This window comes from Ursus americanus, chromosome 9, assembly GCF_024610735.1.
Source record: "Ursus americanus isolate L20-20 chromosome 9, mUrsAme1.1.p, whole genome shotgun sequence".
In the NCBI taxonomy this organism is placed as follows: Eukaryota; Metazoa; Chordata; class Mammalia; order Carnivora; family Ursidae; genus Ursus; species Ursus americanus.
The window spans coordinates 27,170,252-27,198,082 of NC_142135.1; the positions used below are offsets into that span (position 1 = coordinate 27,170,252).

Here is a 27,831-nt window from a genome sequence, read left to right on the forward strand (position 1 = left end):
GTCTGACGTGGAGCTTTGTCTCATGACATAAGATCATGACCTGAACAGAAACCAAGAGTCAGACATTTAAACAACTGAGCCCAGGCATCCCGCCAGTGCATTTTAAAATTTTAGACAGGAATAGATTATTCTAGGAATTCCTATGGTTATCATTATATGTGTAGAGATCATGTCTCACTGAAACATTCTGATATAATTATTTCAAATATGGGTCAAGTATTCATGTTGATAACTAATTTTGTTTTGTTTTAAAGTGGATCATTTGCAGGTTACAATATTATATTTGAGATAGTATCAAATTTAAATTAATAGGATTTCTACCTTTATTAGTATAGAGAACTCTTTATAAAGTTCTTTCACTAGAATACAACTACTTCTGAGATAAGTTGTAACATACCTTTCATGGCATTGCTAAAGTCATATAAAAGCTGGAGGAATGACCCAGTGATGGGCAATCAAAGGGAACCCTGGACTAAAATGAGCAGTGAGTGAACCCTAGAACACTGGCTAGCACATAGGGGTGTTCACTAGATACGTGCAGTGGATATCAAAGCTAGTGTTGCCCTTTGAGCAAATGCCAACACAGAACACTGGAAAAAAAAAAAAGTGGAATTACATTTTTACAAAATTGAAGGGAAATATTATCAACTTAGGATTCTTGAAACCAGAAAAAGTACTTTTCAAAAATTAAAGTGAAACAAGTATATTTTCAAGACAGACTAAACTATTGAATACAAATAACATGGCAATTGGAAAGAAACTGATCAGAGTTCATGTATTCTAAGGTTTTTGTATTTCTTGCCAGAAGGGTTAAGATATAAATTGATAAGCATGTTGAGCATTCAGCCATTCATGATTAAATACTAAACAAGTGAATAATATGACAAAGTTTGGTTATCTCAGAAATACATCATTAGTTTTATACTAGATATTCAATGAATTAATAACATCATATTTAGTGATTAAAATCCCTAAATCATATGATTATTTCAGTGGAAGCAAAAGTATATTTGATAAAATTCAATGACCATTCTTTATTTTTTTAAATTGAGTATGCTAAACATAGACTAGAAGATGTAGGATAGATACTAAAAATCTATGTAATTCTTTGTAGAGAAATATAAGCATCTCCTCTCATAAATTCAAAACAAGAAAAGTATGGCCATTATTAACATTTCTATTCAACATTGTGTTGGAAGTTTTAGCCATAAATACAAAAAGGAACAGAAAATATATTTATTATTCTCAGAGGTACATATATATTTTGAAATAAGCTATGTAAATTGCAGTAATAAATGAACCAACCATGCAAAGTTGAACAAAAATATGTGCCAAGAGATTCTTCAAGGTAACTGTAAAACAGAGTAGAATATACTAAAGAAAATCTGAATGAATGAAAAACATGCATGTCACTGAACAGAAACCTTACTAACATTAAAGTGTAAGATCATCACAAAATGATTTATGGATATAATTGAAAAACAATATACAATCAACACAAAAATTTTCAAGTAATAGTGTATAACTTAGAAGGTAGATTGGATGACTAAGAATAGCCAAGAAATTCTGGAAGAATAGGTGAGAGAGATGTCAAAGCATTAATACTTATTTAAAGTTCTATTAATTATATCATATACTGTTAGCACATGGTAAATGAGTTTATCAGATGAACAGAAAAAAAAGTATGTAAATTGAGGCATGCAAATATAGAAGCATGCTATATCACACATCTCAAATTTCGGAGCAGTGGTGAAATGATGAACATTTAATAAATAGTATTGGAACAACTATGTATCCCCATGGTCAAAATTAAATTGAATAATTAAATTACATTAAAGTCAAATATCAACTTCAAATGATTTAGAAAATTAAATGTGGAAGACAAACTTTAATACGTTCCCAAGAAAATGTGAACGAACATCTTTATAATCCCTGATCTATGAAATATTTGATTAAGATGATGCAAAACAATCTGACCATAAAGTAATTGATAAATTTGACTACATTAGAGAATTGTTAGTAAAAGAATGTGAAAGATAAGCCCTAAACTAGAAAAATATTTGCAGCGTATTTAACCATAAAATGATTAATATTTTAAAATGTAGTATTAAGAACTCCTACAATTCAAAAAGACCAACAATTGAATTTAAAATTTCCTGAAAGCCTTGAATAAGCTTTCCTTATAAGAGAAACAATCAGTGGCCAGCAAACAAAAGTGGACTCATTCTTTTCTGAAAGATGGGAAAGAAAGTTTTTATCTCTATGATACCATTTTTATAGCAACCACATTCATAAAAAATTTTTTAAGTCTGGTAACTCTGAGAATTGCTGCAGATATGGGGAGTTGGGGGTTTAGATTGGTACAGGGGCATTGGAAAGCAAATTAGCATTAGCCAGTATAGAAGAATATGTGCACAACTTATGATCCATTAATTCTACTGATAGGTATGCACCTGAGATAACTTCTTGTGAGTGTGCTTCAGGAGACATACAATGGCCATGTAGTTTATGATAGCAAAAGTTGAAATAACCAAAATAACCATCAACATAGAAATTGATAAATGGTGTATATTTATGTAGTAGATTACTATAAGTAGCAAAATTAAAATAGCTACAGCTTACATGCATCAGGTAGTATGATTTTAAAAAACACGATGTTAAAAAAGTAAAGAGCAGAAAAATCATGCAAAATATCAATTTTCATACTGTATGAAACTGAGTAAAATTAAACATTTCGAAACATACTTAAATGATTTAATATAAACCCCTGAACTATGAAGAAGTTATATGATAAATAGATAGATACATAGATAGATGATAGATAGATGTGTATATACACACGCACATAGACACACACACACACACACACACACACACACACAGAAAGCAAGGAAATGGTAAACAAAAATGCTAAGAAAGTGCTTATTAGTGGGAAAGGTAGGCAATGCACCTAGGCTGTTAAATAGTATTGCTAATATTCCATCATTAGTTGAGTGGTAAATTCACAGTATTTATTTTATAAAGATCTTTCAGAGTTTGTTTCTGGGGTACATATATCCTTTTGTATGTATGAAATGAAAATATATTCATGAGTGAAAAATTGTCAATATAAAGCTACAATTTTGGTTTTTTGACCATATCCTTTAGCTGCCCTTTCTGAGGTCTTGGAAAGTCCTAGCCTGATCAAAAAAGGACAATGACCTTTGGGACTCATAGGGCAGTGTATACTCATGGAAGAAATTAAAATATATCATTCTGTTTAGGATGCACATGTGATGTATCTTCACCCTTATAGCAAAACCACACAACGTGGAAGCTCTGAAAGTGTTATGGGATCTACCATAGAGCCAGTAATCCCTACTCATTTTCTCTTTAAAGCGAGGAGGAGACTTCCAAGCAACCATTTGATTTAAAGTTAGTGTACAAAAATGTTGAAAATTCTGACCCTTTTCTCTCCCTTAAGAGGGTCTTTTCCTGGTATAGGTACCAGGAATCCATATTTTTAACTAGCATCTCCAGAAAAAATAAGGTAGAAGTAGAGTTCTGACAGAAATTTGAGACTCATTCCACAGTAATGGAATTGATACATAAATAATGAAGAATGACTATTGCTAGTACCTTTTTGTTACAATCTCCTTATGCCCTAACCTGCTCATCTGTGAGAAAACATTGGACCTCAGTAAGCATGATTTTCAGTATAAAGAGAGTGACTAATTCTCCACTATAAAAAAGTTTGTTGGAATTTCAAATGGATTTTTCATAGCTAAGCTATTCTCAAGGAGGCCTCACCAGGTCTACAATCACATATATAGATTTTGTGTATCTTCCGATGTTTTAGTACTGGCAGAGTTATGAACCTGTGTATCTGGAGCAGAAATCTTATATTTGTTAGAGTTATAAATCATAAGGTTTATTCTAATTGCCCTTTTCCAATAATTGCACAATCTTAATTTAAGTAGAAAAAAAGAGAAACATTGATTTTGGTTTGTAAGTAAAGCTTTCAGTGACAGCGATTGATCTTATTTTGCTTTTAAAACTGCACATTTGGTGCGACAATTATCAAAGATTAATGAATATAGAACACCACAATGTTGTTTTCTAATCATAATTACAGCATAATATTTGATGAATACCAGTTTCTTTTTTTTTTTTTTTAAGATTTTATTTATTTATTTGACAGAGAGACAGCCAGTGAGAGAGGGAACACAAGCAGGGGGAGTGGGAGAGGAAGAAGCAGGCTCTTAGCAGAGAAGCCTGACGTGGGGCTCGATCCCAGAACGCTGGGATCACGCCCTGAGCCGAAGGCAGATGCTTAACGACTGTGCTACCCAGGCGCCCCGAATACCAGTTTCAGAAGAGATTCTTAGAGTCCTTTAGTAAATGCCATCATGACTATCATAATGTATAATGGTCTAAAACAAATTAAAAATATTTCTAGAAATTGTTGGTACAATTTCATCTTGGTGCTGTTCTGATATACCGATCACCCTATATTCTTATTTTGCATGGCTGTCCATGTTGATAACTTTTCCTGTTAGCTAAAAATTAAAGTAATGATACAGACATTTAAAGCTTCTTCTTTGTATCACAATCTTAACAACTTGGAAAATATCCACACCTGAGACTATTCCAATATAACTAATATCTGTCCATAAATATAAGAGATTCATTCTAAAATAGTTCTCCTTCTAAATATAATGGAATTCACGTTCATTTTTTCTTTCCTAAAAAATAGGACAAACCAGAGAATATGCCATTACTCTTATTTCAATACTAATCGAAAAGTGGCAGCAAACCCACTGGAAAGAAATTATCACACATGTTATTTATCTTGGTAAGGCAAGCTTTTTACAGAAAATGGCTTTTAAATCATACCTACACTGAGCAGCCTAGACATGACCCAGAACTGCAATCACTTCCAATGCAGAAAAGTAATTGGACAGGGTCAAGTTTGGAGCCATGTTTTTAAAATTTATGAGAATCTTGACTCCAGCCTAAAATATTGTTAGTGAATCAGATCCTGTCACAATTTAAATCTCAAAAGCATCTATGGAGAACATGTTGGCAATTTTAAAAAATTAATTTAATTTCTTTAAAGTTTATATATTTAACATTATATTGGTTTTAGGCGTGCAATATAATGATTCAATACTTGTATACACTACAAAAGGATAATCACAATTTATCCAGTTACTATCCATTACCATACAATTGACCCTCTTCACCCTTTTAGCATACTCCCACCCCCTTCCCCTTGACAACCACCAACCTGTACTCTGTATCTATGAGTTTGTTCATTTGTTTTCTTTTTTAGATTCCACATATGGGTGAAATTACAAGGTATTTGTCTTTCTCTAGCTTAATTCACTTAGCATAATACCCTCCAGGTTCATTCATGCTGTCACAAATGGCAAGACTTTCTTTTTTATGTTTGAGTAGTATTCCATTGTACATATATACCACATCTTCATTATCCATTCATCCACTGATGGATGTTATGTTGTTTCCATATCTTTACTATTACAAATAATAAAGCAATGAACATAAGGATGTTCAATCCCTAATCTTTTCAAATTAATGTTTTTATTTTCTTCAGATAAATACTCCGTAATATGCTAGATCTATTTTTTAATTTTTTGAGTATGCTCCATACTGTTTTCCATAGTGGCTGCACCAATTTACATTCCCACCAACAGAACATGAGGGTTCCTCCCTTTTCTCCATATCCTCTGTAACATGTGTTACTTCTTGTCTTTTTTATGATAGCAATTCTAGCAGGTATGAGGTAATAGCTCATTGTGGTTTTGATTTGCATTTCCCAGATAGCGATATTGAACATCTTTTCATATGCCTGTTGGCCATTGGTATGTCTACATTTGAAATATTTCTATTTAGATCCTCTGCTTACTTTTTAATTGAATTGTTTGATTTTGCTGTTGAATTGTTTGAGCTGTTATGTATTTTGGGTATGAGCCCCTTATCAGATACATAATTTGCAAGTATCTTCTCCCATTCAGTGGGTTGCCTTTTCTTTTTATTGATAGTTATATTTGCTATATAGAAGCTTCTTTGTTTGATGTAGCCCTACTTCTTTATTTTTGCTTTTGTTCCTTTTGCTTTTGGAGTCAGATCCCAAAATTCAGTGCCAAGACTGATGTCAAGGAGCTTGTTGCTATGCTTTCACTTAGGAGTTTTGTAGTTTCAGGTTTTACACTCAAGCCTTTAATCCATTTTGAGCTAATTTTTGTGTATGGACTAACACAGTGGTCTAATTTTATTCTTTTGCATGTGGCTATCCAGTTATCCCAACACCTTTTGTAGAAGAGACTGTCTTTTTCCCATTGTTTATTCTTGCTAGTACTCCCCCTCCCCATTTTTTGTTTTGATGTCCTATTTTACATCTCTTAATTTTTTATTTAATTAATTATTGCAAATAATTTTAGGTTTACTACTCTTGTCTATTAACCTTCATATTAGTTTTATAAGTGGTTAATCTACTACCTTTACTATATATTCACCCTTGCCAGTGAGATTATTACTTTTCTTGTTATTAGTTAGTGCCTTTTCTATTCTGCTTAAAAAAATTCTTCTAGAGGTGCCTGGGTGGCACAGCGGTTAAGCGTCTGCCTTCGGCTCAGGGCGTGATCCCAGCGTTATGGGATTGAGCCCCACATCAGGCTCCTCCGCTATGAGCCTGCTTCTTCCTCTCCCACTCCCCCTGCTCGTGTTCCCTCTCTCGCTGGCTGTCTCTATCTCTGTCGAATAAATAAATAAAATCTTTAAAAAAAAAAATTCTTCTAACATTTCTCGTTAGGCCAGTTTAGTGGTGGTGAACTCCATTAGCTTTTGCTATCTGGAAAAATCTTTCTCTCTTTAATTCTGAATGATAGCCTTGCTGGGTAGAGTACTGTTGGTTGGAAATTTCTTTCCTTTCCCCACTTCTGACCTGCAAAATTTCTGCTAGAAAATCAGCTAATAGTCTTATGGGGGTTCCTTTGTATGTAACAAGTTGTTTTTCTCTTGCTGTTTTTAATATTCTTTATCTTTAACTCTTGACATTCTAATTATAATGTGCCTTGGTGTGGATCTCTTTGGGTTCTCTTTGGAACTCTCTTTGCTTCCTGGACCTAGGTATTTGTTTCCTTCCTCACATCAGGGAGTTTTTAGCCATTATTTCTTCCAATATTTTTTTTTTTTTGGAGGGGCGGAATTTTAATTATTAGTAGTTGTTGATTATTAGTAGTTGATTATAGTAGAAACCAGATCTTCAAGCAGTAGCTCTTAACATATGTAAACATATAAAGTCCTGTGGGACTTCAATCAAAGACCATGCTGACATCCAGACCAAGAGATCTGGAGGGGTTTCAGTCTGCTGTGGGCAAGGCCCCTGGTTGTGGTAGCCTGCCCTGAACTGTCTTTCTGGTTGTTATAGTCCCTTGGGGCCCAGGAACACCAGCCCCTCTGGACAGCAGCCCCTCTGAACACTAGATCAAGAGGCATCCCCTGTGTGGATTGTGCTCACCCATTGGCTATAGTTAGGCTGTGGAAAAGTGTTGGGGACTGGCAGGTCTATGGCTTTAGTGATGCAGAGAAAGAGCAGTAGGGGCAGGCATGCTCTTGGCTTTAGTGAGTCTATGCTCCTGAGCACCTGCCTATAATAGCAAGGGAGAGGGAGAGGGCAAAAGTGGCACTTGCCAGTGACTCTACCCCAAAGAAAGTCCCAACTGATCCCTCCCTCTTCTACAAATGCTTTAAAATTAGAAAACTAATCTCTTTCTCATATAATCCAGTCATCTCTCACACTTTGCGCTGGCTTCCAGGGTGAGTGAGTTCACATGTGAGCCTCTCAAAAGGAGTATCTTAGATGCCTACAGCCTCCCAGATCTCACAGATGTAAGCCCCATTGCTTTCCAAAGCCAGATGTTTTGAGGGCCTTGTCTCTCTGGTGCAGGTCCCAATGGTTGGGGTGCCTGATGTTGGGGACAGACCCCTCAATCCTTAGGAAAAGCTTCAAATCCATGAGAGCCCCTCCTCCCAATTCGGTGTAGCCACACCACTTGGGCAGTGACAGACCTGCCTTTTGGTGACTTTACTTCTCCAACCTGTTTCAATGTAGTGTTTTAATCCTGTGTTGTGGAGGGAGCTGCTCAGCTGTTTTCCATTCTTTTTCAGCAGGAGTTATTCCATATATTGGTATGGTTTTGGCCTGTCCATAGGAAGAGATGAATTCAGGGTCTTCCTACAGTGTCATCTTGGACTACATTCCCCCACCCATTTTGGCAAGTTTTTAAGGTTCCAATCACTAGTGAATTTGGGAATTAAGACAAGATTCATTATTCAAGTTTAAAAGGAAATCCTGTTCATTTTCAATCTTGCAATGAAAATGAAAATCTAGACCATAGATCCAATCTGGACTTGTTTAGGAAAATCTGAAAACAAAAAAACAAAACCAAACCAAACCAAAACAAAACAAACACCTCAACTTAACATCTATCAATAGTGTGTCTAGTAATATTAATTTAGTACATGCACATACATACAAGCTTTAATAAATGCTTTGCTTCCCATTCTTCCTATCAGAAAAAATAATTTTATAGTGAAACACAACCCCATTTTATCCAACTTGTGCCTAATTCTGTTTATATGTAATGAAATAATTTATTTTCTGGACTATACTGTTTTTATTGGTGACTTTATTCTTTCCCTTTTGAACTGTGAGAAATACAAAACTCACAATAAAACCAATAAAGATAAAATTCTCAAATTTCTTACAAATATACTGTGTGACGTGACAAAGAGAGATCTTGATTTATGACATATGAGCAGCAATTATGACATCCTTTTTTCAATGGAATTCTATGTTATTTAAATAAAAATATTGGCAAAAGCAAAATAAAAAACTAGTAAGATAAAACTATATATTTTGCATATATGAATGCAAGCGAAGTCCAGAAAAGAACATGTAAATGTAAACAATTAATTTTTAAGTTGTGATTGTACCATATTTATTGATTTTTAATTATAGATTTCTTTATGATATAAATATATAAATATATGTCTTCTTCAGATATCCATATGTTTACCAAGTTTCAAATTGCAAGTTAATATAAAGCCTTATAGAAAAGTGTTTGACTGATTTAAGCACAACATTTGAGGAACACAGGTTTAAGCCAGGATAAATAGCCCTTTTGCCATAAAAATGGAATTGGCTTGTTAGATATGGTCAGAATGACAAGAAATAAGTTACAAAGTAATGCCCATGTTTTACTGCTTTATTTCACTTTTTGAAAAATATCTATGAATTCTCATTAGATAGATAACACGGCAATTACAAATAATTGATTCACTGGTAGAATTTGAGATTGAAGGATATAGTCATGAAAAGGAAATATAGCTGAAATAAATGTCCTTATAATATGAACTCAAGATGTTTGAATATTATAAATCATGGGTTTATCAATAACTAGGCACATTCTTTAAAGTTCTTTTTAGTTGGCTATGTATTCAAATACATGGCATAATCAATAGAAAGGGTTAGATTTTAATTCCCTAGATAATAAAATCTTAGAATTCTACATTTTAAAATTCCCAAGAAACTCGGGATAAAATTTCTTAGATCTCCATTTCCAACTATTCATATTAAAAAGCTGAAGTTGAGCAATTCAAGTACTAATTAATAGAAAGGTTCTTACAATGGCTGGATTGTCCTTCCAAAATATTTTGATTCATAAGTACATTTCAGAACGTTTCAGTAATATCTTACAGTAGTCTGTTTCATACCAGGGGAGAGAAAATTTTCTATTTGAGCTATTAGGATCAGCAATGGCTCAGTTTTGACAAAGGAAATACGAGAATAAAGGGAAGCAATATTATTTTTAAAATGAAAAAATTAAAATTGATAAGTAATTACATCCACTTGGATATAAGTGTTAAAGTTCTCGCCTATTGTAGAGATCCTAAACTATGATCTAATGGCAATAGTAACTATTCCTTTTCCAGTACAATCATACGTATTTTATAAACTAAAGAATCATTTAAACGGTAGCCAGAATATCTCAATAAATACAAAAGAACATGTATTGGAAAAAAGAGGTTTCAAGGCCTTAAAATATAAAACGTAACCAACAGGTTATGTGATCACTTATAAGTGTAAAATTCTATGTTTATTCTTATTTTTGAATGAATTCTTTTTTTTTTTTAAGATTTTATTTATTTATTTGACAGAGATAGAGACAGCCAGCGAGAGAGGGAACACAAGCAGGAGGAGTGAGAGAGGAAGAAGCAGGCTCATAGCGGAGGAGCCTGATGTGGGGCTCGATTCCATAATGCTGGGATCACGCCCTGAGCTGAAGGCAGATGCTTAACCGCTGTGCCACCCAGGCGCCCCTATTTTTGAATGAATTCTTAACATGAGGAGAACCTCATGATCACTTGATGTAAATTCTATATCTTCAGCGAGGTTCGGTAGAAGTGGTGCCTTAACTGGAGTTTCTTGTTCAAGTGCTTTAATGAGAAAGTCAGGTAAAACCTGTATGGGAGTGAGGGATGAAAGACAGGGTTGAGAAAAAAACACTGGCAGAGAAACGGGTTCAGCTGAAGCCTGTACTCAGCTTGGACTCACCTAGAAAACTCCCGGTATGTAGCCGATACTCAACACATGCCTATAAATAAACACCACACCATAACTGACCACTTTGAAGTAAGAAGACTGGCAGTGCTGGCTCTCAGTTGCCTCTGGGAGAACCTCACAGATGTGTGCAGCTGTGTTTGCATCCACCAGGCCTATAAAGTAGGTCTAGGCAGGGCAGCCAAAGTTCTCTGAAGATTACGGTTAGTCCATTCAGGCTGCTGTACCAAGAATATCATGGGCTGGGGGCGCCTGGGTGGCCATGCTTGTGTTCCCTCTCTCGCTGGCTGTCTCTATCTCTGTCAAATAAATAAATAAAATCTTTAAAAAAAAAAAAAAGAATATCATGGGCTGGGTGACTTATGAACAGAAATGTCTTTCTCATATTTCTAGAGGCTGAGAAGTACATGATCGAGAGACCTGTAGATTCTGTGGCTGGTGAGGAACCACTTCCAGCTTTGTAGATGACGACCTTCTTTCTGTGTCCTCACAAGGCAGAAGAGGGAAGGTAGCTCTCTGGGAGGTCTTTTATAAGAGCACTAATCCCCTCCCAAAGGCCCTACCACCAAACACCATCATATGGGGATTAGTTTTCAACACGTGAATCTGGTTGGGGAACACATTCAGTCTACAGCAAGTACTAGAGCATTTCTCACTGAAAATCAAAGTGAAAGTTGACAGTTTAAAACACTTGACTCATAGACTGAGAGAGAAAAATTAGTCCACCTTGATAGAAGGAGTAGAAGTTACCAAGATTCCTGTTGAGTAGTTACCATTATTTGCTGAGTACTTTTGAAACACCTGACTACAAAATTTTCTGTACAACTACCAGTCCGACCTTCAAATATAAAGACAAGCCAGCAGACAGGTACCAGGAGTCACCTCCAACAATCAGTTAAAATTCCAAAAGCAAGTGATTTATGTTAACAGAAAACAAGTGACTTATTTTAGTATATACATTTAAAATCCTTCAACGTGCCTTCTAAGATATTGGTCATACAGCCGCAAGATGAAAGGGAAGGACAGAAAGAAGAGTGCAAAAGGTTAAGTCAACTTGTGTTAAAATATTGGAACAAGACTTGTAACAATAATCAAATTGACTACTCTCCATAATCACTGTGAGTTATTAGTACCATGCCGTAATGGAAGTGGATTAAATCTAACATAACAGTCAATTTCCGAAAAATTGGACTAGTATATCTGTATAGTGCTTTTATCATTACATTTGATCCATAGAACATTATTGTGAAGTGTTTAGGGCAGTTACTACATTCCCTATTTTATAGATAAAGAGATAGAAAGCCATCCTTTAATAGTGTGCTAAAACCTTATCCTTTACTCAGTTGTGTGATGTGCACCCCCCCCCACTTCTATAGGACCCATATATATCTTAATTATACCACCTCTTATGGGTACCTTAAATGCTTGCCCAATTGGCTAATAAAATCCTACATACCTGTCAACCAATGAAAGATAACATTGCAAGCTGCAAAATAAAATATGTGCATTATCTGGGGTTTAGAGATTGTAATCCAGTGACACAGATTTGACTGAAATCGAAAGCATGCTCTGGAAAGACAATAGAGGTTAGAGTTTTTAAAGAGGAAAGAGGGAATTTACATAAGTAGTTTTGGAGGGAATGTGATTAGGGCTGGTATAGCCAACAGTTGCATCAATATAATTCTGATTGTTTGCTAGCTAAATGGCAGAAAGTCCATTTATGTCCATTTTAACATGCAGCAGATAGATGTCTTGGCTTTTAGTTGAGTTCAGCAAAAATTCAGAGAAATTAAGACAGAAGATGTGCATAAGCCCCACTTTCTCAATGTCCTCCCAACACCATTTTAAATAACCCTCTTACCACTGTTTACTCCATTTTATTGTTATCATACCTCTTCCTAAAATGACAGTGCCTCCAGCTCCCAGTACAATGCCTGGCAGAGAGGAGACAATAAATACTTGCAAATAAAGAAATTCTTTACTAGTGCAATATTGTGATTTATAAGAAATATGTGTTTTATTATTTAGATTACCAAAATATATTTCTCATATACGTTTGGTCTTTACCCATAGTTCCTGTCTTGCAGCTCCCCAAATCCTTGGAATTTCCTAAGTGATAAAGACCATAAAGGTGACTTTTGTTAGGTTAATGAGGTGATTTGCCAGAGGAATCAACCATGTGTTTAGAGGATTGGAACTTTTAGTCTCATCCCACTGACTTCTGGGGAGGGGAAAGGAGCTGGAGGTTGAATCACTTGCCAGTGGGCAATGATTTAATCAGTCATGCCTATGTAATGAAGGCTCCATAAAAACCCAAAAGAACTGGGTTTGGAGAGCTTCTGGATTGGTGAACACAGGGAGGTGCTGAGAGAGTAGCATACCTGGGGAGGCATGGAGGCTCCACACCCTTTCCCCATATCTTGCCTTCTGCATCTCATGGGCTGTTCCAGAGTTTTATCTTTTTACAATAAACTGGTAATCTAGTGAATAAACAGTTTTCCTGAGTTCTGTGAGCTGCTTTAGCAAATTAATCAAACCCTCCGAGGAGGTAGTGGGAACCTCTAATTTACTACCAGTAGGTCAGAAGTACAGGTAACAAATCTGGGCTTGAGAATGGCACCTGAAGTGGGTGAGGGGGCAGGCTAGTAGGACTGAACCCTTAACGTGTGGAATCTGACGTTATCTCTGGGTAGATAGTGTCAGAATTGAGTTGAATTTCCAGATACCAGCTTGGTGTCCCCCTACCTCCAACATTGGAATTAAGTCCAGAAACCTAAAAAGAATGAGTAACAAGACAGCCCCTCTCTCCCATACACACACACACAGCATTTGGGAGTATACTGAAGTATAGCAGATTTTACTAAAGTTCAAGGTGGGATGATTTAGATAGGAATTTTATTACAGAAATGTAGCCAACTTCAAATGAAATGAACAGGAGACATTACTCTTTTATTAGAAGTTTGTTGTGGCTCTTGAACCTCCAAGGAACTTCCTTGCACCACCTACTATCTTCTCTCCCCCTTTTGAATTCTCCTCTAGTTATAATTACTTTTTCCATTTCAAATGAAAAATCAAATTCCTTTTTCTCATGCCTCTCTCCCTCTCTCTCCTTTCAGTTTTGTCCCTTCAGATACCTTTACTCTGGGGCCTAACTTTCCACTCAAGCAACTTATAATAAAAATTTTTCCAAACAATGATAGTTTCCTCGTTAATAGTTCTATCATACATAGTTCTGGTATCAGTTTTCAAAATACTGTTCTTTTAAGATTCTTGTATACATAAATCTCATCGACAGCACAAGAGGAAGAGTGGAGAACCCTAACACACCACTACATTCCACCCCACAAAAGTAGAATTAGATACTGAGACAGAAAGATGCAGATTGCCAATGACTGAAGATAAGGAAAATCATAATATTAGCAAGTTGAAAAGGCACCGTCCTGAGAGCAAAAAAGAATGTAAGCAAGTGGGTAAAATATCAGCTGAATTTAGACTGTTGACCCTTCAGCTGCTCATCTGAATTCTGATTATTATCCGTCTTTTAAGCTTCTTGAAAGGAATTAATAACTGAAGTATACACTTAGTCTAAGTCAAGCAGCTGTTAAGGGAGAGTCAGTCCTAATCCAAGTGTTCTGACTTGGGTCAGAATGTGCACTACCCGTGTCATTACATATCACAACTTTAGGTATTTAGGGGAATTTAAGGAAAGTAAAGAATTCAGTTTATGCATATTAAGCCTGGCATATGTAACTGTGTTTCCATGACTTATTCAATTTCATCCCATTCACTACTCACCTTCCATGTGGTGTGGTATTTAGCCTTTCTCAAATTGTTTGAACTCAAGGGTTATGATTTCTTTGGTCTCCATGGAAACTGACAATATATTTGAGCATTGACGATTTTCTTTGTTATTCATGTTAGCTCAGCAAAATGTACAGTTGTCTCAGATAAATTGAAAATACAGTCTGCTAAAGCAAGTATTTTAAGGTGAAGATTATTCTTTTCTTTCATCTACCTTAAATAAATAGCTTTGTACTAATACTGATCTTCAAGTTATGTTCAAAGAAATCACATCACCTTAGCCTCACATACTAAAAAAAAAAATTTTTTTTCTATCTCCTTGCTTAGTATTTGCAACCTCTTTCTAGGTAAAGCATTTTGAATAGTAAATGCATTCAGTATGTAAACTCACTCCGTCTATTAAATTAGTAAAAGCATTCATTTTTAAGTTTCACTGAGTAACCAATTATATCGGTTTTGCATGTTTGTGTCTGAAGTCTAGTGGTGAACGCTCGCCATATCTCAGCTCACAACTTTCAAGGGCAGCTTGAGGTCAATTTGCATTTTTGTTAAAACCACTGTAGTGGGGAAGACAGCCATGGCTGAACCAGTGATGATTGCTGTGCCACCTTCCTTGAACCTCTAGACTTTGATAAGCACAATCTGTCAACACATATATAAGCAGAAAAGCTGTAACCCTGAGCTTTACTATTTATTTTGCACACTAGGCTGACAAAATTGAACCCTGACAGCAGCACAAGATTTTTCAGTGTTGGTTCTTCCAAAAACGAATTCCAAAAACTTTGAATTTTGTAATTTAACAATTTATATTTCATTCTGTCAAATAACTTATGTAAGCTCATAAGAGCTTTCACTCATCAAGAGTTAGTGAAACTAAATTATTTCTCATTCTTTACTGTCAGAAATGAAGTGGAGTATCCATTCGGTCAATGGAATCTCTAAACAAGATGATTAAAAGACAGTTCTCATGTTTTCTGGGACCTGAATAATTCAAAAAGAGTTTAAAAATTCAGTCCTGTTTTATCTCAGGTTAAAGCTCTTTGATAAATCAAAACAAACAAATCAGAATTTGTTATACTCCTTTGTTTGAAACTCCATGGCCAAAGTTCACTGGACACTTCAGATTCCCCTTGGAAAGTCAATTTTCCCAGCATTTATTTGGAGATGTCACACAAATTAGAAATATATATATATATATATATATATATATATATATATATATATATATTGCTATGTAAAGCTAAACTGAACTTAAATTCCAAAAGTTCAGCTCTTTCTCTGCATCAGAATCACAAAAAAGCAGTTCTCTAGTGACAGCAGCTTAGTTCCCGTGCCATTTTTGATGTTTTCTAGTTTGATGTCTCTCAACAGAGCCACCTAGGAAGAAAGAAAGAAAAAAAAAAACAGACTGGAGGGAGAAAATTCAGTTTTTATAATTTGAAAAAGAAAGAAAGGAAAAAGCAATATGTGAAATTATACTCTAATTCAATGTTAAAGGTAGGAAACTAACCTGCTACAAAGTGTATATTTAGAAGTTTATAAGTTTCAATTTCCTGTAGCTTTGAGCATTGTATCAGTCCTGCAACTGGTTCTATTTAATGTGCTGTATGAAAAAAGAAAACAAGCTATATTTCTCCAATCCCCAAACGCAATCGTGGTGAGGAAAAGAATAGAGGAGGCCAGTGATTCCCTGTTGAAACTCGTAGATTTCACGGCAGGAGTTTTCATTTATTTTTTTTTATTTTTTTATTTTTTTAAAGATTTTATTTATTTATTTATTTGACAGAGATAGAGACAGCCAGCGAGAGAGGGAACACAAGCAGGGGGAGTGGGAGAGGAAGAAGCAGGCTCCTAGCGGAGGAGCCTGATGTGGGGCTCGATCCCATAACGCCGGGATCACGCCCTGAGCTGAAGGCAGGCGCTTAACCGCTGTGCCACCCAGGCGCCCCAGGAGTTTTCATTTAAAATAACAACATAAAATGAAATGCAGTATCTCATGTGGGCTGTCAATGGACAACAAACTTACACATTTGGGTTGATACTTGCATAGAATTCATCCAGCTTCCATTGCACTAGAGCAAGGGCTGATCATTTCAAGAACGTACCTCTCTGCATTTACGAGAATCACTGATGAGAAATTTATTTAAATAACATCCATTCCATATGTGAAATGACTATAAATAGAAGAATGTTTCATATTTTTATTAGGTCAAGTCCAAGAATATGCAAAAAAATTATTAGTGAAGGCATGAAAATAACCTTACTTAATAATTTATTCTTTAACTTATTTATTTCATATTATGGCTATTCTGGACAAGGTCAGACAAATAGGTCTGAAGTTTTCAAAATAGATAGGAAAGTGGGTATCATTGACCAGGATTCATGGAAATGAATGAAAATCCCAAAGAAGAAAGTGGAAAGTGAGATTATTTCCCAAGACGCAACCCATTAGAGAATTTTTAGAGAAAGAGAAGACCATGTCAAGGTCTGAGGAAAAAGCAATGAGGAAGGTAGAATTTAAAAATCATTGTCATGGGAACCCCAGTGAGATATTGTAATTTATAAGAAATATATATTTGGTCATTTAAATGACCAAATATGTATTTCTCATAGGTGTTTTGTCTTCATCCATGGTTTCTGGGTCACAGCTCCTAAAACCCTTATATTTCCTGTGATAAGGATCTTTTGTTATGTTAATGAGGCAACTTTCGGAAAGCCCTTAGGTAGCCTAAGGATTGGGGAAGCTGGTTGCCTAGGAGAACCAACCCTGCGAGTACAGGAATGGAACTTTCAGTCCCACCCCAAGATCTCCAGGGCTGAATGCTGAATCAGCCAATGGTCAATGACTTAGTAATGAAGCTTCCATAAAAATACAAAGGGACTAGGTTTGGAGAGCTTCCAGGTTGGTGAACCCATAGAGATTTGGGAGAGTGACACTCCTGGAGATGGCATGGAAGATCCATTCCCATTCCCCTTACCTTTCCTTACACATCTCTTCCATCTGTCTGTTGATTATATCCTTTATCATATTCTTCAATACACTTGTAAACATAGGTGTTTTCCTGAGTTCTGTGAGCCACTGGAGCAAATCGAAAGAACCTAAGGAAGAGTTCATTGGATCCTCCAATCTGTAGTGGGTGGGTCAGAAGCACAAGTAATAGCCTGGGGCTTGCGACAGGCCACTGAAATGTGTGTGGAGGTTGGGGGTGGGGGACAGTCTTGTAAGACGGAATACTTAACCTATGGAATCCGATGCTATCTTTGGGTAGATAATGTCAGAGTTGGGTTGGATTCTTGGACACCCTACTGGTGTCTGAGAATTTCTTAATGTTGTGGGGTAGGGGGTGCCCTCCTTACATTAGAACTGGGTCCAGGAACCCTTAAACACTCAAGGAAAGACTCCTTAGAGGGAATCATCTGGCAAACCCTGCAGAAAGATCAAATAAAATAAGGATTAAAAATGATTCATTTTCACAAAGTAGAAGGTAATTTATGACCAATAGCTTGCCATAGCACTCTCGGTGGAGGGGTGGGTAAAGAAGCTAAATTGTAAAACTTAATAGTAGAGAAAGAATCTTGGCTATAAATGGAAGTAGACAAATGGAATACTAATTAGAAAGAGGTTAATTTGTTTGAATGTTTTTTTTCTTTTTTTTTTTTTTTTTCCTTTTTTTAATACCGGCAGAAATTTGAACATGCTGAGGGAAATGATTCTGGATAACAAGAAAATGGCGTAAGCATGGTGAAATACTAGAAACAGTAAGATGGTATATACTCACATTCTGGGGGTGAAATTGCCCTTGAAGAAAAAAAGGGAGGTCTTTCACTCAGATATGAAAGAGGCAAAGGGAGCACAGCTCTACGAGCAGGTGCGAGGTCATTTGAGTTAGGAGGCATTGATGCTACCTAGCCTCAACTGCCCAGCACCCCCAGAGATTAGGGGTCCTCCATTCACACCTCCTCTCAGCTGCTTTTTACCGTCCCCGTTTTCATCGTTTCATGTGTACTCTGTCGTACTTCACCTGCTCCAGTTCCAGTCATCTTGCTGTGGGGACAGTCGCTATTTGCTGTGGGGACGTTTGCTATTTATCACTTTTAAAACCACATGATCAACAAGACATTCACACATTAACAAACTTCACACCAAATGTTATGAAATACCCTATGTCCCTATAATTGAAGCCAATTATTTTGTGATGTTGAGTCGTGCATGGTTCAGAGAGTAGATCCTGTTTACTATAGTAGCAACTGAATCATTCCTGTGTTCCTCATTATTATGCCAAATTTATGTATTCAGTTTTAAGAATGCAGAACCAATCTGGGCCTCCTTTTAGTTTCCTAGTAAGGTTTGACTTGAAGAATTACTCTTTCCTGTTTCAATCAGCTCAACTGAGTGAAATCAATGAGTGAGATGGATAGAGGCACAGAGTATACTATCCTCTTTAGAAATGTTTGTGATATTCACCACACTGCAGAATTAACTTGTCAAATATACGGAATCTTTATTAATTTTCAGAATATCAGAATTCACCCTCTTTGAAATAATACCATCTTTATAAAGTAATTCCAATATTTTTTTCCTTGTTGTTCCCCCCTGGTTAATATTCTTTCATTTTTTATTGCCTTCTTTACATTATCATTTCTCTCTCCCTTATTTTCCCATTTATATATACCATCCCATTTTCTTAGGAAGGAGGTCCACTCACACCCTTTTCCCTTTCAGTCAGGAAAGAAGACAGTTTTAATTTATTACAGACATAATTAATGATGAACTCAGACATAAAGACAAAATTAACACATGGCCAGAAGGCCATTAGAGCATTTCCCACAGTACATACTTCTTAGGTCTTAAACTGCAATATTTTGTAGTTCTGTTTTTGTTTGTTTGTTTTAATTACATATTTGCTCAGATACCCCAGGCATGTTTTTCTGTTGCTATCCCTTAGTGTTCCTAGGGAGCTTGCTCATCTGCTTTCATAATACAGCTTTTCACCACCGCTAAACGGCTAGGTGTTAATAAGCACCACTGGTTTCCAATTCCACAGTAGAAATTATTTGGAAACACTATTATGATTTTAGAAAGAAATTATAGAAAGACTATATAGCCTTTATTTCAAGTCATTTAATATGTTTTCAAATTTAAGAGTATAATATATAATCTCCTGGAATAATCAACTCCTGAAATATACACATTTTTGTAGCATTATAAGTGCTAAATTATAAATATCATGCACTGAAAGTTAGTAGTTTCAGTTGATTCAATTGTGATAGTGAGATACGTAAAAGAGAAGAAAAATACTCATCCAAATATTAACATACAAAAAAAACAAATCTTTTTTTTGTTTGTTTTTAAGATTTTATTTATTTATTTGTCAGAGAGAGAGAGAGAGATCAGGGGGAGCAGCAGGCAGAGGGAAAAGCAGGCTCCCTGCTGAGCAAGAAGCCTGAGGTGGGGACCCTGGGATCATGACCTGAGCTGACCTGAGCTGAAGGCAGATGCTTAACCGACTGAGCCACCCAGGTGTCCTAGTAGAACTAATCTTGATCAAGTTGTTTATCAAGTCCAAAAGTTAACATTTGGGACAGTAAGCCTGAGAACTTCCTTTATATTACAAAGATCAAAACACAAAAAAATGGGTCTTTCTATAAGTTACTAATAATCCTTCTACAAAAGCTTCATAAGTAGTTGTGACTTCCACCAAATAGAAATCCCCAAGTTCCATATACAGGTATTTTTGTCTTATTATTCAAAGATGTCTCTTATTGGATTGGCATGATAATGGAATAGATATGTTTACCTGTGAAAATTCCTTGAAAATCTCAAAAAAAATGACATTTATAAAGTATTCTTTTAAAATTCTTTTTCCTCTTTTAATCCCCTGACATTTCCACAAGAGGATTTAGTTTGTGTGACTTGAAATGTGGAAGATAAGCAATCTAATATTCTGAGAAAGGCCATATGGGATCTATGCTGCACAACATTTGGAATTCATTTTAATCTGAAAGACAAGATTGTGGAAAATATGATTTTTAAAAAATAAATAATAATTACAGGGAAGCTGAGACATGAAAGCCTCTACTCAGAGTGTAAGAAAATTGACGTCTATTGAATACAAATTCCTTATAACTGAATAGGCTTTATGGTGTTGAAGGGAAGCAGAATTTGTCACCCCAAAATACGATATCTTGGTGTAAGGATTATTTTAGACTGATTATTTTTAAGAGCCAACAGACATAGGGAAAGCTCTGGAAGCTGAGTAGGAGTTAAGCTTTTTGAAGATACACATTGATAAGGGAAATCTCCATTTGTAAAGGTGTCTCCCTCTCTGTACCAGGAAGAGATGACCAAATCTCCAAAAACTCTTAAGTCTGCGTAAGAGCCTTGCCCTTGTTTATAGTGCTTTGCCTGATAACCTCGCATAATTGCTCCCCCCAACATCTTTTTTTTATCTTTAGCTGGAGATGGTATTTTAGGCAATGGCTTGGGACATTTTGGGGAGTTACTGAGTTTTCTTGGGTATCTCCCATGTATATAGAAGGTATACACGTTATTAAACTTCTGTTTGTTTTTCTCCTGTTAATCTGTCTTTAAATACGGGGGTGGAGGCAGAGTCTCAGCCAAGCACCAAGAAGGATAAAGGGGAAATTACTGTTTCTCCCCTACAGTTTCAAAGCACTCTCACATTCATTATCTCATTCATCACAATGTTCTAAGATGATCAGGACAATATGTTTCATCCCCCTTGTAGTCTTGAGAATTTAAATATATTCGCCAGCTACAGAGGCAAATTCTAACAGGAAAGTATGCTTTCTTTTTTTTCTTTCCCATCCTCACATTTTTTCCCCAGTCTTCTTGGCTGCTACTATGTGATACCACTTCTCTAAATTACTTTCAGTCCAGAATCTCTATTTTCTACTTTCAATCCTACCTTCACCCTGAGAACCCTGAGAGTTTCATCTGGGTCAGCTTTCCCTGAATTATATATTTTGTTTCAATATTCCCCTTCATCTTCCCTCACTTCCTTGTATTTTTTAAAGCTCATCAAGAGTGACATATGTTAGGGAAGACAGGCTTTGAACATCATGGCTGATTACTGCTAGCAGGTTAACAAAGTTTAAGTAATTTTTCGAACTTTGAAATACCAAATTATTTTAACCTTTTTGAGCTTCTAATTCCTCATCTATAAAATTAGTTAACATATGATTTAATAAAAAATAGAACAGACAAGATTTCATATAGTGTCTGACATACATTTATTCATTCATTTTACAAATATTTACTGAAACCAGTTTTGTGCCAGAATTTTTCTACTTGCTGGGGATATAAATGTGAATCAAATAGAGGTTCTCCTTTCATGATTCTTAAATAAAAAATCATAAGTCGTCAGTTGATGATAAGCATAAGCCAAGAAATAAAGTAGAATAAAGGGTATCCACAATGATGGAGGTAATCAGAGAAGTCCTCTGTGATAGAATGACATCTGTTCGAGACCCAGAAAAGCGAGGGGACAAACTATGTAGATTTTTAGACAAGAAAGCATGGCAGGGAGATGAAACAATGGAAATGAAGTGATACGTAGATAAATAGTAAATGAGTTTAGAGAATGATGAGAATGGCAGTTTTGGTACAGCAAGCAGTATACTCATTACAAAAGGATTGGAATGAGATTGGAGAAATGATGGGTAACTAGGTGATATATGTGTGATAGTGTGTGTGTGTGTATGCATATATATATATATATGCATATATATCTGTATTAGATAGATAGATAGATAGATAGATAGATAGATAGATAGATAGAGTAGACTTGAAGGACATAGAAAGTACACTGGGTTTTGTTCAAGAGAGCTTAAAGAAATGGTGGCTACTATTCTTATTCAGGAATTAAAAAGGCAAACTTAAAATTGTTAGAAATAACTTCTTTAAGGAATGTCTGAAAGCTAATTTAATCTTGGGAAGTAAGGGAAATTAAATTACTCTTTTAGAGTAAAGCTATAAAACCAAAACAAAAGATAGAGAAACTCCAAGTTAAAAACACAGTGGTTCTTAAGTCAACAAGTATGTATGTTATAAAGACTGCATATGCTAATATATTAAACAAAAGAATATGTAAACTAAAAGGGTGGTGATCAGTGAGGAAAGCATAAAAAGGATGAAAAGTAGAGAAAAAAAATAGAGTGTCGACCTAAGATAGGGAACATCAAAACACCATCACAGGTTTTATAAAGACACAATCCCATTCATGAGGTCTCTACTATCATGACCTAATCAGCTTCTAAAGGATGACCTCCTAATAGCATCACATTGGAAATCGGTGTTTAACATTTGAATGGGGGCTGCAAAAATTCCTTCTATGTCAACCTTCTTAGCTGAATTTTTTCCTAGGTATTTTATTCTTTTGAGTGCTTTGTAAATGGGATTGTTTTCCTAATTTTCTCTTCAATACACCCCCTTTCTCTCTAGGATCATGCTCTCTTTTCTTCTTACTCTCAATATAATCAAAAAGCTGTTTTTAAAAATACTTTACCTAACTTTAATAGTTATCTCATCTAAATAGTTATATGATACAAGTTACACTGTTGCAGTCAGAAGGAAAGCTTACAGCCATTCTGTTGAGAATCGACCAAAGGAACCAAAGGCAGATGTCAGGAAAACAGTTATGAGACTTTAGAAATAAATTAAGGAGACAGATGGAATTAGACGCAGGAAAAGTAGACATACTAGTTTTGAAAATAAATCTGATAATATTTGAAAATAAATCTGATAATATTTCCTGATGGGTCTGATGTAGATTCTGAAAGGAAAAGAATCATTAAGGACAACTCTGAGATTTTGTTGAGCCATATGAAACATGAAGTGTCCATTTACTATGATAGCAAAATTGTGAGAAAAGTAACTTAAATGGGGACTCCCAGGAACTGAGTTTTTTGTCATTTTTAAAACATTTCTATTGGGGGCATCTGGGTGGCTCAGTAGGTTAAGCATCTACCTTCGGCTCCTGAGGGATGAAGCCCTGTTATCGAGCCTGCGTCAGGCTCCCTGCTCAGCAGAGAGTCTGCTTCTCCCTCTGCCCCTCACCCCACTCATACTCTCTCTCACACACACTCTCTCTCAAATAAATTAATAAAATCTTTTTTAAAAGTTACATTTGATTTCAAAGCAGAGATGCCAAATAATTGCACATTTGAGTCTGCACTTCAAGGGAAATATTATGTTTAAATTGTTATAGAACATTATGTTCAATTTTACATCCAAATATATTTCCATTCTATAATCCATTCCTCTAATGCAAATAAGATCAGAAATCTATACGTTTTGGAAGCCGTTTGATACAGACATCTCTAAAACTATGATTTTCCCAAGAAGGCTTGATAATTAATAATCAGCTGACAATTTTTACTTTGCATGTAAAGATTATTTTCTGACTCAGTCTGGGGAACAAAATTTAAAACACATCTGGATATATTTTGATTCTTTACATTAGTGGACAAGTTAGTATTGATTAAAAAGCCACACTGTCACTCCAGACACTGCAGTGAACCTTACATGGTTCCAATAAAATTTTTCTAGTAATGTTTCAGATATGCAGAGAGGTCTGTTGTTAACCTGTGTGTGTACTCTAACTATATAATTTGACTAGAGGATCTTCTAAAAGTGTGTCTTTTCTTAGAAGATTCTGTTTTATTTGTTAGTCTCTAAGGACAAATGTGCCCAAGTATTTGCTATAGAAATGGTTAGGGTGTTTTAATTTGTGATGGACCACTCCCTTACCCACCAAAAATGCACCAAAGTAATTTTTACATTTAAGAAGTTAAAATATGTATACATAATGTGTCACCTTGTTTAGACCATGAATGTAAATTTCCATAGAGAATTCTATAACTAAATTAAGTGGTTAACTCTAGGGCTTATTTCAAAAGATTTAAGTAAAAGCACCAGGATGTGATAATATAAGAGTACAGTCAGAAATACAAATTATATGTTGCTAATAGATGTTTTAGTTGTCATCAATTATTTAGTAGAATTCAACACATTTTCCCCAAGTTATGTATAAAACATTGACTTGAGGGTTTCACATTTTATTTATTCATTTTAAATCTATCAAATTTCAAGGGGAAAAATATCCAACTATGAGCTAGATGTTCAATATCACTTTTTCCTGCCAAATTAAAATGTTTTCCCTGCTGGGAGCTAAATCTTAAAAAAAGCATTATCAAACTAGCATAGAAATATATAAGCTCCTCACTTCTGTTAGTTCAGCAATATATATTGAAGTTTTGGATCGTTGGTACTAATTCCACTGACAACTAGATAACTTTCATAATAATAACAACAAATCTTGAAACTAAAATTATAATAATCTCTGAGCAATCTCTAATAATAAGAAGATTAAAATACGGGCATATTGCAAATTATTTGAAGTGCTTTATTGTACTAGATAAGATATGATCAGATATTATTATCCATTCTGCTTTTTCCCCCGTCCAAACCAACACTGGCTTGTTAAGTGTTTGTAACACTAATTTTGTTTCAGCTTCTTTGTCTCTCTTGACCCTCTCATTTCATGGTAATGCATAAATTCTACATTTTTTACTTAGCCCAATGTACTCACACACCAAAAGGCCAAGTTTCAAATATAATTAAAATAAAATTATAATTTATAACAATGCTATCACGTAGGGATACTCTTATAGCCATTTCAGTGTTGATGTCTCTTAGTCTCTCCCTAGTCTCTGACTGCTTTTGACTTTGCTTCTCTGGTTTTGGCCCTTGGAGCCTAAGTTCTTAACATAGATCTATTCTATGGTTTCTGCTATTCCTTAGCACTCGTGGGAATATTCACCTTTCCCTTGTTTCTGATGTGATCAAGGGTTAAATTGGAACTTTCTCAAGAGACAGGCCGGGGAATAGGGACAAGTGAGAGACAGTGGCATGCAACCTACCTTTCAGCCTCACACTAGCTTCAGTTGGGCACTTTAAACTTTTTTTTGTTTTTATAATATCTCAGAACTTTTGACTGATATTAACACTTAATATTTCAATCTCCTAATTTCTCATCTAGACTAATGAAACAACTGATTAACTGGCCTACCTGCTTGACACAGGTGCACATGACATAAATTAAATTTCATTGTACCATGAGCTGCTCACAACTCTTCAGTGATTCTCCCTCTATTGGTATAAAGTTCCAATTCCCTTAACAAGACAAACAAGTGTCTCCAGCCTCATCTCTGTCCATCACCATTCCTCTGATACTTTCAATCTAGCATTAAGTTTCCTAAAACGTATCCCACAGACGCTATTGGGTGACGTGTTAATAGGTATTATGCAAAACAAGTTTAATTAGGATAAATAAATTTGAAAAATCCTGGACCAAAAGATTGTCAAAGTGAAGACTTTTAGAGAGTAATCAGTATGCATTGTAAATTTCTGAGGATATAAACATTTCCTCAACCATTTAGCCATGTTACTTTTGAATAGCGTGCACTTTCTTTCACCTCCAAGCCTTCTGCTTGAAAAGACTTTTTCCAGCTGTGTTAAATTTTAACAGTTGACTCAGTCACAACCTGTTTGAACCCCTTTTGAGCTTGCCTTTCTATAATACAGAGACCACAAAAAGGGTGAAAATTATCTTTTCCAGACACCTTTGTAACTTGGATCCTGTGGATGATCTGGACCCACTAATAAGCAGCACCCCCCACGAGATTCAGAAGCAGAAGTAAGCAACACAGGGCGATGACAACATGTAAAGTTACTGAATATTCTACCAAGCATGATGAGGGAAATTTATTCTAGACTTGGTAAAATATTACAGGTGCTGAAGAAAGGACAGCTATAACAATGACGCACACTTTAGAATGTCGTATGTTACGCTAGCACATGTGCAATTGCTGCTGTGATTCTTTCGGTTCACTAGCGAAGACTGACTCTGATTCTCTCAGAAATTTTGTAAATGAATCAATGTCTTTATATTAATCTTCTTCCTGCATAAACTACTTGGGGTCTAAGTAGGGGATTAGGTTGCTTTAAATTACAAAAACTTTACTGATAGAACCATTATTATCAGAGCAATACCAGGTTAGTATACACTTAAGAACTTGTGAATCTAGGACTTATTATCTTACCTGATTGGATTTCCTTTTAGTGATGATGCATTTAGCTTTCGATGATACTATATTAATAATCTATGGCATACTGTGGTGAAACAGTTAAATTAGTAACTAAAAGGAAACGTTTATTAAAAGTAGAGCTTTGGTGAATAATGTACTTATTTTTATAGACCATTGTGAAAGGCATGAGGAATATAAAAATTCAGAGTTGAAATTAAAGTAAGAAAGATTTGAATAGTGTTTAATTGCGCTGGAAGTCTTAAATAAAATGTCAAACTCAAAGTTTGAGAATCTCAGCTAAATACTCGATCATAAAAAGCAGAGGTTTCTTTGTCTACTCTAAAATAGTTCTTTTCTCTCTCTACTACAGAATACAAGCATCAAAAAATCAGATGTAGACCTGATCCTATTACTCAAATACAGCATAAGTTGAATTCACAACATCACCAGGAAACTTGTAAGAAATAGTGAGAACCCCGGAATTTGAACCCATTTTACAGGATTCAGATGGGTCTGAATAGAGTAGAGTTAACCTCACAGAATTTTCTTTGCAGCGGCCCCTTCTCTGTCTTATGGAGCTTGTCTTTCCTCACTTAAACATCTTATAAAGTTGCAACTTAAGGTAGTAATTTTGCAAGAGGTGTCAATTCCTTCAGCTTGTCCTTTTATGTCTTATTGCCTCCAGAATTAGAACTAGGAACATATTTCTCTATATCCCAAAGGACAAATTCCAAAGTCAAATTCAAAAGGAAAAAATTTAAACACCAGAGGAATTGCAGTATTTTGCTTATTTATATTGGCATATCTTTGGAAATATATATGCAATGGATTCTGAAGGCGCTACCCCAGAGAAGGTGCAAGACAATTTAGATTGAAGTAGACTCATTGATATGATCACACTTGCAGGTTATTCGTCTTCATTGTTTTAACTCATAGCTGGGAATGTTTGCTTAGTTAGTTGAATGAAACCTTGAATCAATGGAATCTAAGTAAATAAAGTCAAGAGAAACGACCTTAGGATTTTAGAACACAGCAATGTCTTCATCAAATACCGAGTCTGCTTCTGAGAAATAGAAATGGATTTTGCTTGCTATTGAACCCTGGTACAGGCTGAATAGTTTCCGCTGGAAAACTGAATGGCCCCATAACCTCAGCTTGCCTTCTAAGCTGGCTGATCTAACCATATATTTAGACATCATCAACTGCACTTCATCCGCAAGCAGCTCACTCACGCTTCCAGTGCATTTACTACTCCTCAACACACGCCATAACCTCTATGGAAATTCTTTATG

At 35.5% G+C, this 27,831-nt stretch overlaps 1 long non-coding RNA gene across 3 annotated transcripts in view; it reads right to left on the reverse strand.

Moving 5' to 3' along the window:
- The window catches only part of LOC123797781 (uncharacterized), a 108,485-nt gene that overhangs the window by 14,948 nt on the left and 65,706 nt on the right, over positions 1-27,831 (reverse strand). The window contains exon 6 of one of the 3 annotated variants that reach the window (XR_015725748.1): positions 5,265-10,528. The exons of the other annotated variants lie outside the window; for them this stretch is intronic. This is a non-coding gene — a long non-coding RNA (uncharacterized LOC123797781). Of the gene's footprint in view, positions 1-5,264; positions 10,529-27,831 lie in introns of those variants that run through there. 3 annotated transcript variants of the gene reach the window in all.